This window comes from Eleutherodactylus coqui, chromosome 7 (genome assembly GCF_035609145.1).
Source record: "Eleutherodactylus coqui strain aEleCoq1 chromosome 7, aEleCoq1.hap1, whole genome shotgun sequence".
NCBI classification, from domain to species: Eukaryota; Metazoa; Chordata; class Amphibia; order Anura; family Eleutherodactylidae; genus Eleutherodactylus; species Eleutherodactylus coqui.
In genome coordinates, this window is record NC_089843.1 from 165019789 (window position 1) to 165035864 (window position 16076).

The window sequence follows — 16076 nt, forward strand, 5'->3', positions numbered from 1 at the left end:
CGTACATTTAATTCACACGTCACTATTTGCCTCCTGTGGCCCCCACGAGCATCACACAGCCCTACGTGTATTTAAAGGGGGATTCTGGGCTTTTACAACCAATGACCTATTCTCTCGGTAGTTCATCAGTAGTTGATTGGTGGAGATCCAATGCTTGGGATCCCCTGCGATCATCCGGCCTGTGCAGCGGAGCCGGATGTGGGTATCAGGGGTTAAGGGGGTATGTGTACAAGCCCATTACAATAAGCGCGAGCACCAGAGGGCTAGTCCTGACAAGCAGGAAGTGTAAGGCCACTCTCACACAGCCTGCTTCTTACCGTGATTAGTGCGTGTTTCAGGCGCCGTGCTGGACACAGTGCAACACCTTTCTAACGACACGATTTTTGAGCGCTGCTTATTTTCAGGCGTTTTAGCGCTTTTTAACGCACCTCAGCACAATGCATGGGTGCGTTACAAAACGCTGTCAGACACAGTAGAATGCGTTCAAAACTATGTGCAAAAAGCACTGTAAACCGCTGCGATTCCGAATGCGGTGTTTTGGCAACGCAGTGTGAGAGTGGCCCAATAGGGGTGCAGTGCGATGAGAGTGATGCTGGCTAGTACACTTACCCCCCTGACCCCTAGACGTCCGGCCCCGCTGCACTGATAGGGGGATGATCAGCTGATCAATGGGTATCCTGAGTGGCAGACCCCTGACAATCTACCAAAGGATAGGTCATCGGCTGTACATGCCTGGAATCCCCCCTGTAGTATCACACAGCTCCCCCTTCACCTCCAGATACTCATCATATGCCCCATAACCCCTACGATATGCATCTGCTGGAAAGCCCAGCGCTGCTAGTCATGTGACTGCAGAAAAGTCACCTGACCTTCTGACGTCAGCAGGTCCTTACGGAATATATGATGGAGCCGTTACTGCTTTTCAATATGGTCGTAACGTTGACCGCTTCGTCCTCCTCACACACTACTTCCGTTGCCCTCCTTCCCCTCTTGATCCCTCTGCAACAGCAGCTTATAATAGGATCTTTCTCTTCTTTCCCTTCCATAGAACGGAATTCGTATTAAGCTCCTCCCCTCTAGTCCGGCCATGTGACCTCAAGACCACGTGACGGTTACGTCGTCAGATCTTTCTTCAAAAATCAGGAGCCAATCCATCCTCGCCTCTACGTGACGTCACTAGGAGGTTGACCAATCTGCGTGTTGGACGAGGGAAAGTCAAATTTGTAGCTGAAGCCGGTGGACAGAGAAGCAGGCGGAGGAGAATCGGCAGGGACATGGCGGAGGGAGACGCCGTCAAAGTGTGTGTGCGGGTCCGCCCGCTCATCCACAGGTAATGTCTCCGGCACAGAGACGTGTGTAATATACTGCGAGGCTCCAACGGTGATTGCGGCTCCCACTACAGGGCCCCCAGTAGTAATGGTACAGCAGGGCACTAGAGCCTCTATGCCCGCCCGTATCACATCTTGTATCCAAGCTAGAGGTGGTACAGCAGGGCACTAGAGCCTCTATGCCCGCCCGTATCACATCTTGTATCCAAGCTAGAGGTGGTACAACAGGGTACTAGAGCCTCCATACCTGCCTGTATCACATCTTGTATCCAAGCTAGAGGCGGTACAACAAGGTACTGGAGCCTCCATGCCCACCTGTATCACATCTTGTATCCAAGCTAGAGGTGGTACAACAGGGTACTGGAGCCTCCATGCCCACCTGTATCACATCTTGTATCCAAGCTAGAGGTGGTACAACAGGGTACTGGAGCCTCCATGCCCACCCGTATCACATCTTGTATCCAAGCTAGAGGTGGTACAACAGGGTACTAGAGCCTCCATGCCCGCCCGTATCACATCTTGTATCCAAGCTAGAGGTGGTACAACAGGGTACTAGAGCATCCATGCCCACCTGTATCACATCTTGTATACAAGCTAGAGGTGGTACAACAGGGTACTAGAGCCTCCATGCCCGCCCGTATCACATCTTGTATCCAAGCTAGAGGTGGTACAACAGGGTACTAGAGCATCCATGCCCGCCCGTATCACATCTTGTATCCCAAGCTAGAGGTGGTACAACAGGGTACTGGAGCCTCCATGCCCGCCCGTATCACATCTTGTATCCAAGCTAGAGGTGGTACAACAGGGTACTAGAGCATCCATGCCCGCCCGTATCACATCTTGTATCCCAAGCTAGAGGTGGTACAACAGGGTACTAGAGCCTCCATGCCAGCCTGTATCACATCTTGTATCCAGGATAAAGGCAGCCCAACAGGGTTTGCTGGGACGTAAGCTTACATTATGGGGTGCGAGGGAAGTGAAGTCCTCTTACTCTGGCGGGTCACCAGGCACAAGTGTCCCTACGAATGCCCGTTCACCTGAACACCGGGCTGTGGAATAGGAGGACTGGTCAGCCGACTAACCAACGCTCATTCGTTGGCTGATTTTGTCATTTGGGTGAGTATGAAGATTCTGGCTGCTCGGCTGTGTATCCCCCTATGTAAATGAACGGGATGATGACAGCTGGATGGGGTCTAATAGTGGGTGGTCCTCCGATCAGTGCCAGTGCTGGCCGACATGCCTGTCAGTCAGTGGTCTTCAGCACAGACAGGTTATAATCTAGGTGGTCACGGCGTATGCATGGGACTTGGGTGACTGGTGTGGGAGATCTCCTCCACCTCAGGGATGGGGTGGCTGGATGTGGCAGGGACTTCTGAATGCTTTTACTTCACCCACTGATTGAGGCTTATTTGGCTGCTGGTGAATATTTGTCGCTGCGTCTTTTATGTTTAATAGAAAAAAATCTAGAGAGAATTTTGAATAATTAACCCTTTCCAATCCACTGTCTGACGTCTGAAGACATTCTGATTGAAGGCTGTACAGCTCCGATGTCGAAAGACGTCCGGCAGGGTATTCTTACTGTAGATTACTGGCCCCTCTGTTGTCAGCTGTCTCTCCAGCATGTCCAATACCGCAGTACTGGCTCTATCCAGCAGATGGCGTCATTCTGTAATGGCAAAAAGAGAAAGCCTTCTAGGAAACTCTGAATCCAAAATTGGATTGTAAAGGGTTAACATTTTAAACTACATTTTCTGTTTTTAAGACAGTTGTATCACAAAAAGTCAATAAGTAACATTTTACCCTGTGTGTACTTTGTTAGTAGTTCTTGTTGTTGTTTTTTTGTTTGTTTCCTTTAAAGACGTTTGAAAACTAATAAGTTGAGCAGCAGTTCTACAAATCTTGAAGAAAACTTCCATAATTCACTTTAATAGGAACCAGCTTTGTCGTGGCTTTCAAAGGAACCTGTACCTCCCAAGGGCACCATAAACTAAGCTATGCTGCCGTTGGGGGAGCTGACTGAGTCCGGTGATGGACTGTTTAATCTTAAAGGGGTTGTCCCGCGCCTAAACGGTTTTTTTTTTTTGCATAGGCCCCCCGTTCAGCGCAGGACAAACCCAAGGGATGTGTTGAAATAAAAAAAAAAAATTTTTTTACTTACCCGAATCCCCTCTCTGCAACTTCTTCCTTCTTTTCCTCCAAGATGGCCACCGGGATCTTCACCCACGATGCACCGTGGGTCTTCTTCCATGGTGCATCGTGGGCTCTGTGCGGTCCATTGCCGATTCCAGCCTCCTGATTGGCTGGAATCGGCACACGTGATGGGGTGGAGCTACGCGATGACGCGTAGAAGGGGGCGGAGCCAGAACACCGCTCGTGCCCGTACCGACCAGAAGGGAGAAGACCCTTCTGCGCAAGCGTGTCCAATCGGGCGATTAGACGCTGAAATTAGCCGGCACCATGGAGACGGGGACGCCAGCGCAGGGAAGGTGAGTGAATAACTTCTGTATGGCACATATTTAATGCACGATGTACATTACAAAGTGCATTAATATGGCCATACAGAAGTGCTGAACCCCACTTGCTTTCGCGGGACAACCCCTTTAACCCCCTGACTCCTGCGCGGTCACCTGCTGAAGATTGCACGGCAGCCGGAAAGCTGACTTTTTTTTTTCTGCTGTCCACAAGCGCTCTCATAGACTTGAAAAATAGTATTTAAGAAGTAAAATCTGTCTTCACTAATGCCGACTCCTCTAACCTGCAGGGAACAAGGAGAACAAGTAAATGTCTTGTGGCAGGCCAACAATAACGTTATATCTCAAGTTGACGGCTCAAGATCTTTCACTTTCGGTAAGCATTCATAACTCCTTACATCTGGTTACTTGGTGCTTCCGAGGCGGCTGTACGCGTGCAGATAGATCGCAGCGGGTGAACGCGGTCGGCCCTCCGACTCAGTTTGTGCCACTGTTGGAGCAAAGCGGGTCAAATCTTTAATATTGAGTCGCTGCAACAAGATGTCAGCTACATGGTTATGTATTGGGGACTCTTTATTCTTCTTGAGCTGACCGTATAAGGCATGGATGGGCCGTGTTCTACCATAGTCTTGGTAACCGGATGGCACCTTGTAATCTCATCGCTGGGGGTTCAGGACCCCCGAACAACAATGTGTGCATTTAGATGCTGCCATCAGAATTGACGGTTGTATTTAGAGCTTTAACAGCCGTGGCGACATCAGCGCTGATCGCAGGTGTTGTGGACGGTGTCCATTGCTATCAGCCAGCACCTGCCTTCTGTGGAGTCTGATTTGGCTTATGATCCCACGCCACATAAACCCCACACAACCAGGATGTAACTGGGGGTCCGATGGTGTTATGGGTTAATAATCACTGTGTACGACCCACATAAGTGATGCTGTCAGATGAGAAGCGAAGCTCTATAATATGTTTATAACACACTAGGTCATGTATCCGTGCAGCTGTTATACGATACTAGGGGATATAACTGTGTGTAATATGTTATTAAGGGATATATCTGTGTTATATGATACTAGGGGATAAATCTGTGCTTTATGATACTAGGGGGTATATCAGTGCGTTGTTTTATGATACTAGGGGGTATATCAGTGCGTTGTTTTATGATACTAGGGGGTATATCAGTGCGTTGTTTTATGATACTAGGGGGTATATCAGTGCGTTGTTTTATGATACTAGGGGGTATATCTCGGTGCGTTGTTTTATGATACTAGGGGGTATATCTCGGCGCGTTGTTTTATGATACTAGGGGGTATATCTCGGCGCGTTGTTTTATGATACTAGGGGGTATATCTCGGCGCGTTGTTTTATGATACTAGGGGGTATATCTCGGCACGTTGTTTTATGATACTAGGGGGTATATCTCGGCGCGTTGTTTTATGATACTAGGGGGTATATCAGTGCGTTGTTTTATGATACTAGGGGGTATATCTCGGTGCGTTGTTTTATGATACTAGGGGATATATCTCGGCGCGTTGTTTTATGATACTAGGGGGTATATCTCGGCGCGTTGTTTTATGATACTAGGGGGTATATCTCGGCGCGTTGTTTTATGATACTAGGGGGTATATCTCGGCGCGTTGTTTTATGATACTAGGGGGTATATCTCGGCGCGTTGTTTTATGATACTAGGGGGTATATCTCGGCGCGTTGTTTTATGATACTAGGGGGTATATCTCGGCACGTTGTTTTATGATACTAGGGGGTATATCTCGGCGCGTTGTTTTATGATACTAGGGGGTATATCTCGGCGCGTTGTTTTATGATACTAGGGGGTATATCTCGGCACGTTGTTTTATGATACTAGGGGGTATATCTCGGCGCGTTGTTTTATGATACTAGGGGGTATATCTCGGCGCGTTGTTTTATGATACTAGGGGGTATATCTCGGCGCGTTGTTTTATGATACTAGGGGGTATATCTCGGCGCGTTGTTTTATGATACTAGGGGGTATATCTCGGCGCGTTGTTTTATGATACTAGGGGGTATATCTCGGCGCGTTGTTTTATGATACTAGGGGGTATATCTCGGCGCGTTGTTTTATGATACTAGGGGGTATATCTCGGCGCGTTGTTTTATGATACTAGGGGGTATATCTCGGCGCGTTGTTTTATGATACTAGGGGGTATATCTCGGCGCGTTGTTTTATGATACTAGGGGGTATATCTCGGTGCGTTGTTTTATGATACTAGGGGGTATATCTCGGCGCGTTGTTTTATGATACTAGGGGGTATATCTCGGCGCGTTGTTTTATGATACTAGGGGGTATATCTCGGCGCGTTGTTTTATGATACTAGGGGGTATATCTCGGCGCGGCTGTTGGGTGATACTAGGGGGTATATCTCGGCGCGGCTGTTGAGTGATACTAGGGGGTATATCTCGGCGCGGCTGTTGGGTGATACTAGGGGGTATATCTCGGCGCGGCTGTTGGGTGATACTAGGGGTATATCTCGGCACGGCTGTTGGGTGATACCAGGGGTTAGATCTGTGCAATTTTGTGATTAGCAGTCCTGGAATCTACAAAGTGGGCTACAAAAATGAGCCCAGCACCGCACTGTTAGGAAAGATGTCCAAAAGAGAATCTGTGTTGCCCATAGCAACCAATCACAGCACAGCCTTCATGGTACCTCAGCTGTGTAAGAAATGAAAGCTGCGCTGTGATTGGTTGCTATTGGTAATAAAATTACCAAAAGTCTGAGGGGTTTTTTTTTTTTTTTTTTTTTTTTTTTATTCTGCCAGTATTCATTGCCTGGTGCTGGAGAACGCTCATGCAAAATTTTACTCAAATCGGACCAGAACTAAGGATTTGTGTACAACACAGGTTTCACGTTTTCCATATAAGATTAAGGACTGGTTTTGGACGGGCCCACTTTATACCCTAATGACCGTCTCATTCCAGGAGCCAGAACTTTTAAACATGTTTCTGTTGACATGGCGTATGGGGGCTCGTTGTTGTTTTTCCCTGGATGAGTTGTATCTCTTAATGGCATCATTTTGGGGCGCATTTAATGTATTGTAATGGAGGCTCAGTACAGCGGTTTTAGCTGGCGATCTAAACGCTCTAGAAACCGCCTGTGAGAGCGGCCTTAGGGGTACTGCCGCTGGCTAGGCAGGAAAATGACACAATGGCCCCTACGTACAGCTGCCGGAGCAGCGGGAATCGGCAGTAGGTGAGTTACAGGCTGTTTTGTGCGGTTTTTCTACATGGCCAGCTGGTTTAAAACTTGTATTAACTTTTTAAAGTTTCTTCCTTTTTATTTGTACCTGTCTTTTATAGATCGTGTCTTTCCGTTGCATGAAACAACGGCTGAAGTTTACCGAGATGCAGCCGTTCCCATCATTCGTTCTGTTCTCCAGGGGTACAACGGTGAGGGTCTTGGGAATTCGCCAGCAATGAGTTAACTTTCAGTAACTTTCAGTATGTTGGAACTTTGTGTTTGAGGCTTTATTTTCACCATTAGGCACAATCTTTGCATACGGGCAGACGTCATCTGGGAAAACCTTCACTATGATGGGTACGAAAGACAACCCGGGAATCATTTCTCTAGCAATTCAGGAGGTGTTCAGAATCATTCAGGAGGTAGGTTTATGTACCTGCTATGTTATACACTCTGGCCAATACAGGGGCATCCAAAGAGCAGTCACATCTATTACCTCCATATTCCCCACGTCCCTCTTCCCACACGGACTTCAAATCCCATGCTGGATATTGATTCAAACTAATAGCTTGCTTGAAGGTTTTGGAATCTATTGAGTTCACCGTGAGAATATACCCTCAGGCTGCATGCACTTTGTGGTGTGTTTAAAGTTGTACCCGAGAGGCTTGGGTGCAGCTCTCATTAGACACCGCACGGATAAAAGCCCACGTGCTGTTCGATGATCGTAGAGGCAACTCATTGATGTACATTGGCATGTCCTATTTCACGTCCATAGTACAGACAGGAATAGGACCTGCCATGAGGGTTTTTAAAAGAAAACAAAAATCCACCTATGTCATTGGGGACATGGCTGAGGACCATGTGTACAGCTACTGCTACTAGAGGTGGACACTAAGCAAAAGTGTTGGCTCCTCCTACCAGCTATACTTCTCCTGCAAACACCGAGCTAATTGATTTTAGGTTGGTGTCTGTGGGAGGCGGATCTCTTCCTTCGTCGGTTTTTAACTGGCGCTTTTTTTCTGGATTGGCAATGCAGGTCTGGCAAGAGACCCTCTCAAAACCAGAAAAAGTCCAACACTTGTTACAATAAAGAGGAGTTGTGACGATTCTATAAAAGTATGACAGTTCCCATCAGCACAGTAAGATGCCATTGCATTTCAAAGCGACTAAAGTGTTCTTAATCACAAGCCATAAATAAAGGCACCCTCTCAGGCTATCATGTCTGCCCAGGACTGGGGAGGGGCTTCTCTTCCTCCCCTCCAATCAGGGCCTTGAGCACCTTATCGCTGCGGTCCTCCACCTTACCTCCCTGTTCCTTTTCGTTCCTGTGCTCGCCCTATGCCGTGCCCACCTCCAGTTGAGGTGTATGTCCTGGTAGGCATATAATTGGTTGTGTGCTGTCTGGATTGGAGGGCTCCAAGGTCTCCTGCACAAATATGCTAGTGTGCAGAGGGCCTTAGAGAGCGCAGAGTGTAGCGCATTGATGACTTTATGTATGTAACATTATATAATCTTTACTTTCTTAAGGACCCTACTAGAGAGTTCTTGTTGCGTGTCTCTTATATGGAAATTTACAATGAAACGGTCACAGATCTTCTGTGTGATGACCGACGAAGGAAACCTTTGGACGTAAGAGAAGATATTAATGTAAGTGGAAACTTAAAATCTTTTGCCTACCCTTCTAGAAGCTAAACTTTTGGATGTATTTAACTCCTTAGGGACATGGCCTATTTTGACTGTTTTTTGGCGGGGGATTTTCATCTCCGCTTTTCAAAAGCCATTATTTTTTTATTTTTCTGTCGATATGGCCGTATATAAGGGCTTGTTTTTTTGCATGGCAAACTATAGTTTTTATTGGTAGCATTTTTGGGTGCATATAATGTATTATAAAAAGTGCGAGAAAACATTAATTATGCCATTATGTTTTTTATTTCTACTTTTCTCTACAGCCGCAATCGCACAGCATAAATGACACTACATTTTTTTTTTCTGCGGGTCAGTACGATTGCGATACTAAAAATATAATTTCTTTTAGGTTTCTCCACTTTTGCCCAATAAAACTTTTTTTTTGGAAACTATAATTATTATTACATCGTTCCATTCAAAGTTGCATGCCTTTTTCTTTTTTTTTTCCTCTTTTGGGTCACGAGCTGTAAGAATTTCACCTTTTTTTGCATAGTTTGTTGTGCAGGATTTTCTTAGATTTGGAAAAAAAATTCATACAAATATGGGAAAATTAGCAAAAGTTTTTTTTCTAAACGTGTTTTTTACACTTTTTTTTTCTTGTTTCTTACACTCTGTCTCTGTAGGGGAATTGATGCTTAACCACTATGATCGTTCTAGTAAGGCATTGCAGGACTTCTGTACTGTAATGCCTTATCGCTTGTAATAGCAATCATGGGCAATGGGAAAGCAGGACGCCAGTATCTCACGCCCTGTTACCATGACAGCCCATATGTGTTCCACGATTACATCGCAGAGGTTCGATGACAACACAGAGGGAGTGCCCTCCCTATGTGAATCCTTTACATACCGTGATCTACATAGTCATTGTCCTTGTGTACCCCTGCTGTTGTAGCGGGAGGCCAGCTATCTGTAACTCCTGATCCCGCACCATCTATAGGCTTACGTCCTGTTGCGTTAAGGGGTTAAAACCAGTCTACTTAGTGTTGTGTCCATAAAATTGCTAAAACCTTTTTTTTTTTGTTTTCTTTGCAGCGTAATGTATACGTCGCCGACTTGACTGACGAACTCGTCATGACTCCAGAGCATGTTATGCAATGGATCAAAAGAGGCGAGAGTAAGTCTTTCATTGCTTGTTAGTATTGCGGTGCATGGCACCATGGGTATAGAGCCTTCCACAATGAGGCTGACACTGGGTAGAGAAGCGGTTTGCCCCTTGTATGCAGGTTTATATCCCCCCTACAGGACCAGGCTAGTTGGCTTTTATCTCTTACTTGGTGCATCTTAACCAAACACTGAACGTCATGTTGTACGTGGGCTTTTAAAGGGAGTTTGTCATCTACTTTTAGCCCTATAAGCTAAGTTTATGGACTTAAAGTTGGTCAGCCGTGGGGTCCGGGGATGTAAGTTTTAGACCTTACTCCCTGGCTGTGAGTGCTGAATGTATTACATTGCTAAGTAGTCCGCCCATCTTTAAAGGGGTTGTCCCGCAGCAGCAAGTGGGTCTATACACTTCTGTATGGCCATAATAATGCACTTTGTAATGTACATTGTGCATTAATTATGAGCCATACAGAAGTTATCAAAAGTTTTATACTTACCTGCTCCGTTGCTGGCGTCCTCGTCTCCATGGTGCCGACTAATTTTCGGCCTCCGATGGCCAAATTAGCCGCGCTTGCGCAGTCCGGGTCTTCTGCTGTCTTCAATGGGGCCGCTCGTGCAGAATGCCGGCTCCGTGTAGCTCCGCCCCGTCACGTGCCGATTCCAGCCAATCAGGAGGCTGGAATCGGCAATGGACCGCACAGAAGCCCTGCGGTCCACAGAGAGACAGGATCCCGGCAGCCATCTTCAGCAGGTGAGTATGAAGACGCCGGGATTCGGGTAAGTACTACCCGGTGTGTTTTTTTAACCCCTGCATCGGGGTTGTCTCGCGCCGAACGGGGGGGGGGGGGGGGGGTTAAAAAAAAAAAAAACCGTTTCGGCGCGGGACAACCCCTTTAAGTTAAAGCGCACTGCTCAATGCATTCAGCGGTGGCTTTCAGTGCTCACACCGGGGAAGATAAAACTTTACATCCCCAGACTCAACGGGTCAGTTACTTCAGGCCCATAAACTAAACTTATAGGGCTAATACTAGGGAACACTCCCTTTTTAAATGACCATTGCATATTAAGAACTGGGAACACCAGTGATACCCTCATAAACACACGGGGATACAAATCACATGGTCCTGTCTGTGGGCAGTAGAACACTGCAGACTTTGAATTTACCATGAAGAGTAGTAGAATATTCTATGTTAACCATATTCATCACTTTCCAAGCAGTTCGGTAGGTTTCAAAATATTCACTGTTCCCTTCTATGTTGCAGAAAACCGGCATTACGGAGAGACAAAAATGAATGATCGCAGCAACCGCTCTCATGCTATATTCAGAATGGTAAGTGATTTTGTATTTTTATTTTTTTTTTGGTGGGGGCGGGGTCGTTCTTTTTTTAGTGTGTCTTAACAAACATTTGTCTGAGTAGATTATTGAAAGCCGTGAGAGGATTGAATCAGGAAATGCAGAGAACTGTGATGGAGCCGTTATGGTATCTCATCTGGTAAGTAATATCCCCATTTTTAAACCTAATATGATAAGGATGTTTCTGGAAAGTCTAAAAATCTAATCTGTTTTTAGACACATTTAAAATGTTTTATTTCGTTTTTCTTGCCTCTCCCCTCTTCAGAATCTTGTTGATTTGGCTGGCAGTGAAAGAGCAAGCCAGACCGCCGCAGAGGGTGTGAGACTTAAAGAAGGATGTAATATCAACCGCAGTTTGTTTGTCCTTGGCCAAGTTATTAAAAAACTTAGTGATGGCCAAGTTGGGTAAGTGTGTATTAGCTTAAAATATTTTCTTTTTCTTTGTTTATTTTGAGTTCTTTAACCCCTTAAAACTGCAGGCTGTACAGTTGCATCCTGCAGGTTCGGTATGGAGGGGAATCGTGGGTTGTTCCCGCTCCATACAACATGTGTGCCTGCTGTTTCTTACAGCCGACACCCACCAGCAACAGCTCCGATAAGCCGCACTGCTCATCGGAGCTGTTAAGCTTCTAAATGCTGCCGTCAATTCTGAGAGCGGCATTTAAATGCTATGATCAACGTTGGGGAAGGATGGGGGGGGATTCTCACACTGCCCCCTGCAATAAGATCGCAGGTTTCTGTGCAGTTGCCATGGCAACTGGGGACCTTCTAAAAGGCAGATTGCCTATCAAGCCATGCCCCCCCCCCCCCCTCCCAACTGTCGACGTATACGCCGGGAATACGGTGTTCAAAAAAAAAAAAAAATACGCCCCTCCCGCGGTGCTGCTGCAGGCTGTCGCTCCCTCCTCCGCGCCGCCACAGCATTGCTTTCGGGATGCGGGGCTTGAATGAAAGCCAGCGCTGCGTTAGCCAATCAGTCATTCAATGATGTCACTAAAAATCCTGTTATGGCTGTCAGAAGATAGCGGAAGAAAGTTTAAAAAAAACTAAATTTCTCGTCTGTTACCGTTGGGGGACACAGCAAAGACCTTGGGTATAGCTTCTGCCACTAGGAGGCGACACTAAGCATGAAAGTGTTAACTCCTTCCACTAGCCCAACCCCCCACCCCCCCACCCCCCGCAAGCATCGTGCTAGCTCAGTTTTTTGCTTAGTGTCCAGGAGGCAGGACTGTCTCTCCTACAGAGACTAATACCAGGGAATAACGGAGAGGCAGGACTCTCCCCGTTAACCCCCCGAGGACAGCAAACAGAGGTGAACCCAACCCTCTGTTGTCGGCCGGGTCCCTGAGAAGACAAAGAGGCACACTGTGACCCGCCAGCCATAGAGCCCCCCCCCCCCCCCCCCCACACTCTTTCTAATGGTCCGGCATCCCCTGCCCCATCAAAGGCAGGCGATGGTGGGGAGAAGCTCTGCTGGAGCCGGGAAGCGACCCTATCTTGGTCAAGAGGTAAGTATGTGAGTTTATTTTGTTAGTCTGCCGCTGTGCAGACCATAATGGTTGTCGCCAGGCTTGTTTTTGCCAACCCCTCCGCTGCTAGTTGTGCCGCCTGCAGTGCTGCTTCGCCTGCTGCGATTTGTTACTGCCCCCGTGGCGCTGCTGGGTCGGCTCTAACTGATAGGCCGGCCGCGGCTTGTGTACTTGCTGCCCGGGGCGGGTTAATGCCGCCCGTGGCTGATTTGTGTTGCCGCAGTGTGCGCGCCTAGTTCTGCCATGCATCTACTGCCGAAGCCTGTGGCTCGTTTTGAGGCCCGCGATGGGGCTGCCTCGGCTGGTCACCTGGAGACAGCTTGCCCTCGGCAGGGCATGCGAACAAGTGCTGCCGTGCGGGCACTGTGATTTTCCCGCCGTGCGGGCACTGTGATTTTCCCGCCGTGCGGGCACTGTGATTTTCCCGCCGTGCGGGCACTGTCATTTTCCCGCCGTGCGGGCACTGTGATTTTCCCGCCGTGCGGGCACTGTGATTTTCCCGCCGTGCGGGCACTGTGATTTTCCCGCCGTGCGGGCACTGTGATTTTCCCGCCGTGCGGGCACTGTGATTTTCCCGCCGTGCGGGCACTGTGATTTTCCCGCCGTGCGGGCACTGTGATTTTCCCGCCGTGCGGGCACTGTGATTTTCCCGCCGTGCGGGCACTGTGATTTTCCCGCCGTGCGGGCACTGTGATTTATTGCTTCGCTGCCGCGCGGGCAGCACGATCACGTGCTTCACGAACTCCCTCCCTTTTCCTTGAAGACGCCCCGGCCATGTAAAATTGCGGCCACGGGTGTTTGCAGGGAGATGCAGTTCCTCTTGCTGCAAGCACTGAATGTTGCTGCCATGCGACCATTGATTGACCAGTGCACGGCTACGTGTCATGGGTGCGGTCGCAGTTAGAAGGCGCCCGCAGTTTTCTATCGTTACGCGGCTACAGTCTCTGGTGGTGCAGCTGGCCAGCGTGCAGATCACACCGGGTACTCAGCTATACTGTGCTCCAGACCGGCTTGAGCCTTGCTTGGTAGCTCCCCTATTGCTCTCCTGCAGTTCCCTGCAGCCAAGCGGACCGCAACGTCTCTGCCCAGGATGACACGGGGACGACCAGAGCCACTGCCAAGTGTGCTCTCGCTGCAGTACAACATACTTCCAGCAAAGGATAATCTCGTCTTACTGACAACAGCGTTCAAACCGATTATCAGCATTTCCCAGGCATGTTGAGTCCTGTAGCACCTTCCATACCCAAGGAGTGCTCATACAGGGAGTCCCTGGACTCATGGCTCCTCTTGTCTGCCCCGCCTGGGTTGAACATTGGCTGCCTACTAGCCCCCCGGTTATTGCAGCCTACAACAGTGTCCGCATCCAGGATGACATGCGGACGGATCTGTCAGGGCCACATATTATATGCACTCTCGCTACAGCACGAGAGTACAGCCAACAGACAAAATCTCGTCCTACTGACAGCAGTATTCAAACTGGTTGTCAGCACTATCCCGGGCGTGCTGAGTCCTGTAGTACCTTCCATACAGAAGGAGCACTTACACAGGGACTCGCTGGACGCAGCGCCCCTGCCTGTCCGCCCCACACCGGGTTGAGTCTTCACTAACTGTAGTTCCCCGGTGCTCCTCCTGCAATCCAGGATGACACGCAGACAGGACCGGCCAGAGCTACGTACGAGATTACACCCAGTCGTACAATATCTCATCTGCGACAACAGTGCCAAACTCTTGTCAGCATTATTCCGGGCTCCTGAGACCTGTGGTACCTCTCTGCGGAAGGAATACTGTGATCAGGGAATTATCCGAACTCGTCGCTCCTCGTGTATGTGCTTGGTTGAGCCATCCCTATTGTCAGGCTCTCCAGGTGCCCCCTGCAGTTCCCTGCAGCCAGACGTGCCGCGGTGTCTGAGTCCAGGGGCGTCCAGAGCCACGTTCCATGTGCGCTCTTGCTACATTACGAGAGTCCCATTCAGCCGGAGGATATATCGTCCTATGAAGGGCTCGAACTGATAGTCAGCATGCTCCAGGCTTGCTGACACATGTGGTACCTTCCATCTGAAAGGAGCTCTCCTACTCAGGGATCCTCCGGACACATCCCCTCATGTCTGGTCCGGACCCGGTCGAGACCTCCCTAGCGGCAGCTCTCTGCACCCTCCTGCACTCCCCTGCAGGCAACATATTGCAGTATCCGTGACCAGGATGACACGTGGACAGGGGGTGACCAGAGTCACTGGCTATGTGTGCGGTCCCTGCAATTCGAGTTTTACCTCCAGCGGAAAATATCTTGCTCACAGGCAATGACTCTATTTGACGGTCAGCTGTATTCTGACCTCGATGGGACCTGGGGTACCTTCCTTATGGAAGAAGTACCGGCACGGGAATACCCTGCAGGCATCACTCATCATGCCGGTCCGGGATGGGCCGGTCCTAACGGCTAGCTACCCGGTTGTTGCCGCCGGCGGTTTCCTGCAGCACAGCCAAGTATTATGGGCGCTCACTACAGTGGGGAGACGCCCAGAATACGTCCTATGAACAAGGTCAACGGCCTGTTGGCGTCCTCCAACCTGCTGAGACCGGCGGTACCTTCCAGATGGAAAGAGTACTATTCATAGGAACTCGTCAAACGCATTGCGCCTCCTCTTTGCCCTGCAGCCAGTGAGCCTTTGTGATTCAGCCGCGTACGTTCGGACGTGGATAGCCTACAGCCATGATACCCTGCTGCCCCCTGATGGGTGCAGAACAGCCCACGTTTCCCCTATATTGTGACTGGGCAGATGCGGGACATAAGGTGAACTGTAAGTCAGAGTAGTCTCTAATTTAGCTGCTCGAGCATTCACCACAGATCGCATAAGGAGGTTAACACGTCCAACGGAGTTAAGTTGGACGGATCCAGGAGCAAGCTGTGACCCAACCGCGCCCTGCCTGCATTATTGCTTTGCAGGAAACCGTGTGACATTCTATACTTGTACTGTTGGCAACCCCTGGGGATCGTCCCTTTACACTTAGGTTACCTCCCTTTACTTAGGTTACCTCAAAAGGGACCAGCGAGATTTCCGTACCAGTGTGCCAGTACTGTATTTCCAACGTCCTGTGTCTACTGGTTTCATGCGGTGGCACGGATATGTCGGTACAGGACCAGCCCTAGTTAACCAATCCGTCAGTCCCTGTCCAAAGCTACACTTTTTCGGGAGCTCAAGATCACATGCTAAGGAGAATGCTGCGGCCATTCACAGGATATGGGGTTAAAGGATCTTTGGACACAAGTCCTTCTCAATCTACAGCTAACCAGGTTTCTAACAACATGGATGGGCCGTAGGGATATGCAGCATTAGAGCAATGCTGCGCTTCAGCTATGCGGCCTGGGACCAGAGTTCAGCCCTGGGCTCCTTGGG

The 16076-nt window shown here is 48.9% G+C and overlaps 1 pseudogene; it reads left to right on the forward strand.

Annotated features, from left to right (window-relative positions):
* Window positions 1-1121: 1121 nt before the first annotated feature.
* Window positions 1122-16076, forward strand: part of LOC136572920 (centromere-associated protein E-like) — a 47757-nt pseudogene continuing 32802 nt past the window's right edge.